At 43.2% G+C, this 4,147-nt stretch overlaps 1 long non-coding RNA gene across 1 annotated transcript; it reads left to right on the top strand.

The window, feature by feature from the left end:
- Window positions 1-858: 858 nt before the first annotated feature.
- LOC136011219 (uncharacterized) lies at window positions 859-3,931 on the top strand. The gene is made up of 3 exons (XR_010611298.1): window positions 859-1,119; window positions 1,894-1,975; window positions 2,631-3,931. It is a non-coding gene; the product is annotated as an uncharacterized LOC136011219 (long non-coding RNA).
- The last annotated feature ends 216 nt before the right edge of the window (window positions 3,932-4,147 follow it).

The raw sequence follows: 4,147 nt of genomic DNA, 5'->3' as shown, positions 1-4,147 counted from the left end.
GGAATTGGAGGGTGTTTCGCAAATCACATTGATAAAGTCCATTTCCTGGGGAAAACAGACAAGAAGCAGTTGGTAACAGGGTGCGTAAGAGTCGGATGCAATGGGGTATGATGTATGAAAGTATGCACAACTGGCTCGATTATCATTAGAGTAGTTGGCCTGGCAGCTGCTTATATCATGTGTTTCAGGCTCGTGTGCGCAAGTATATGAGAAGTCATTTGGAGGGGCAGATCATTTAAGAGACAAGGCTGTTTTCTCATTGAAGTACAAAGGAAGCTCTGAAAAATGCAGGTGATCTGTGCCATCTATCGCAGGATTTCTCTTTCCCTGCCTAGGAAACCACTGAAACTCTCTCCACTCTCTAGCTCTAGTTTATAGCCAACTCTTCGTTACAAGAAGGTTCTCTCAAGCTGCCTAAAGGGATGTTAAGTGGGTGGGAGCCCCTCCACCCCAGGGTGGTGACCCAGGGCATAGTGATCTGCCTGGGCTGTGCCAGGGAAAGAGCTGTCCCCTCCATGAAGAAATGATGGGTCAGATACCTGCACAGTCTCATGTCCAGCTCACACAAAGGCAGCTTGGAGCTACTTCTCCCTCTCAGGTGCAGAGTAATCACGAATGGGAGTTCCATTCGCATATAGTACATTTATTTCATGGCTTTGCATCCCCTATTGTGCCCCACCATATTCCCATTAAGCACACACATGCTGCTGAAAGCCAGGGCAGCTGTACACATCTATCAAAGCCTGTCAGCTTGAGAGCTTAGGCTCTTCCCATTAATTAAGCAAATGTAATGTGATTAGCTAAGGCTGTAAATGTTTCTAGGCCCACTTAGAAAGCTACAAAACACTGAGCATTAGAGCCTCTCATTTTCATGTACTTGCACTATCTGAGATGTTCCTCTGGGGCTGAGGTTTTTGTTCTTAAATTTCTGTCTGTGTGAGAAAATAGGGAGATGTAATAGAAAGCATTAGGAATGGGTCAAATCCCGTAGTCCTTAAATTGCTGTTTGAATTATAGGAGTATGAAGAAGTTGTTGATTTGTATACTTTCAAAAACCCTCTCCTGCCTACATGTGTTTTTAAATGGATGTAACAAGAGCTGCTGAAAGCTGAGATTTGGGTAAGAATCTATGCCTCTTTTAAGACTTCTACTTGCTTTGATAAAAATATGTATTACTTAACAGTTAAGAATCTAAATTGGGGTGCTTTAGGCTCTTGACCTGAAAGCAAATGGAACAGTCATTGGGAAGTTGCACACGGGTAAGAAAATTCTCCAAATCAATTTGAATGGTATGAACAAGATCTGCTTAAGGATTTAAGCCTAAAAGGGGGATAGATGTGCCTAAATCTAATACTGCAATGCAGAAAAGGTACTATTCAGCTTTTGACAGACCTTCAGCATGTGTAAACTCCAAAGGCACCTCCTGGTTTAAACCTCCCCAGATGTTTACAGTCATTGAGATATCTGGGTCTCAGAAGTGTTCCCATCCTGTCCAGGCTGAGCCACTCAGAATATCATGTGCAGCTCTCTTTGGAATCCAGAAATTTATCATTCCTTTTCCTAAATCCCTGCAGTGGCTCAGCCTGGTAGGCATGCACAAAGAATACCTCAGACAAAACGGCTTAGGCCACTCTTGAGCTCCTAAAAGGACTTCCTAGCAGCTTATATCCACATGATTTGCAGCAAATTAAGTCCAGTACCTCTCCCTCTGTGGGTTCTGTGCCAGCAGCCAAGATCAAAGTTTTGGCACATCACAAACCTTCATGTGGATGTAAAAAACAGCCAGGACTCAAATTGTGGGAGTAGTTTCCTAAAGCCATGAACCATTCCACCAAACCCTGACATCCTCTGTACAATCTTTTAGATGACCCAAATTCCCAATTTTGTTTCCAGAAATATGAAAGGGATTTTTCTGCATGAGAGAGGAAGAATGTACCATTATGGCAGGCAAAGCAAGACCAGGGATCTATGCATGGTAAGTTCCTCTCCTGCAAAGCAAAAAGCTTTGTGGAGCCTGGAGTATGAAAGTGCTCCCTCCAATTCCTATCTTGCTGCTCTCACAAATGTCCTGGGGGATGCAGGGAGGAAAATGCCACTTGAAAGCACTTTAATTCCCTCCCTGAAATAAGAGAGCACTGCAGATAGCTGCCGCTATCTTCAGGCAGAAGGAAAAGGCCAACAGATAGCACATGGGAGGAGGTTCAGCAGTAGCATCTTGCAGCCTGATGCTTTCTGAGGGCTTAGTACTCTGCCCTAACCTTTTACCTGGGAGTACTTGTTACTGCCAAGATAAAAATGGAAGCGGGGAAGAGGGCTGTTGTTGCCATTATCCTCTCATCTAGATGAATGTGTGATTAGACTTGAGGTTTGCCCTTATGGTAGGTCTGTGGTGCTTTAGACCAAGACTGGGCTCATGCCCCCTCTCACTACTGAGACCTGTTTGTACAGGTGGAGCCACAAACACACCTGGGCCCTTCTCTTTACAGTAGGCAGTCACAGCTGCTGGAATGACACATTTTCATAGAATCATAGAATAGTTAGGGTTGGAAAGGACCTTAAGATCACCTAGTTCCAGCCCCCTTACCATGGGCAGGGATACCTCCCACTAAACCATGTCATTTGTTTCTTAGTGCTGCGATCAGCAAGAAGCAGGAAACCAAGAGCTAATTCACCCCTTGGCTGAAGTAGATTCAAAGACTCTTCTCAGCAAGACTGCGTCTCACTGCAGGCTTGTGTGAGGTTTTTTTGAGTGAAGAAATTTCCCATCTCTGCTGGACCAATAGCAGAGAAGAGGACTCTCATACCTATATGGCCAAGGAGCCCTTGCAAAATAGGATGCAGTGCTGGAGCTTCATGTTTTGGGTCAGTATCTTTGAGAGTAAACAGATCTATTGAAACGCTGCAGCATCTTCTAGCAATCACTGCAGATGTTTAAAAGCCACCGAAGGGGCACAGGTTATCTTTTTTATGCAGTAGACCCTAACCATCAAAGGCAATTCCAATGACTGTAAGATACCAAAACGCCTCTAGGAGCCTATGACTTACTATTTTTCAAGAAAGAACAGGTTATCAGCCTGATATCTGAGGGCATGTCAGCACTGGAAGAAATGTAGGGAAACCTAAGTGCCATTCTGACAAGCCTTTAGGTATGAGGCACTAGTGAAAATCATGTAAGTCTAATGCATGGGGTATTATGAGACTCTGTTGGGTGCTCCTCTGCTTCTCCAAGCAAGATTCTCCGTAGTGTTTTAATGCCTTTTTAAATCAGTGGTGGTTTGATGGCTGAATACTTTCAGAAATCTAGCTTCCACTTTTCCCAAAAATGGGATTTTTTCCCTACAACTTATGCTATTGAGGTGTAGCCTCTACCAGTAACAGTGGAAACCTAATTATTTTACTCAGAGGACCCAAAGAGCCTTTTTCATACATCAGTTTCATGCTGGCACTCAGTTAATGTTGATGTAATGTCTCCTTTAAGACTGTAATTATATTTACCAACATGGTCACCGAAGAGCCATTTATAAATTGTGTATATATAGTTGCAATTCAGCATGTGCTGTGAGTATTTCATTGGGTTAGCCCTAACATCACAAGTTAATAATACTGAAAACAGGGATATGGGTAAATCGCAGAGAACACTGCACTCAGTATATGGCTAACAGTGATTAAGTAGTCTCTGCTTTCAGAAGAAAGATAAGGGCTGAAAAGAATAGGTCCCTTGATAACATCAGGTAATTCTTATATATGGTCCTTCATGACACAGGCATAAATCACAATAAAACCCATCTGCAGATCTAAGGGGTGAAACCATAAATCTTGCTTTATAAATGAGAACTGCACATCTGATAGTGTACATTGTTCCAGATTTACAGCAGCAGTAAATGATGTACTAAGGTTCAGAAACCCATTTGCACGCTCTGGCTGGAAAGAAGGAAGGCAAGATTTTTCCAGGGAGGAGAACATGTTTCAGTATGTACTCAGAAAGGAGAGAGACTGCATGTGTGAGAAACTGAGGCTTTACATAAACTTGTCATATCTTGACTTCGTGCCAGGGACTTTCTCTTCTGGTGCCAGATTCCCTAAATCCATGGCACTGCGTTATGACTTTACATTTGCTCTCACATCTGACGGGGTAAATGCAACTGAT

Source organism: Lathamus discolor, chromosome 3 (assembly GCF_037157495.1).
Source record: "Lathamus discolor isolate bLatDis1 chromosome 3, bLatDis1.hap1, whole genome shotgun sequence".
Lineage (NCBI taxonomy): Eukaryota > Metazoa > Chordata > Aves > Psittaciformes > Psittacidae > Lathamus > Lathamus discolor.
This window is presented reverse-complemented; position numbering and strand designations above follow the sequence as displayed.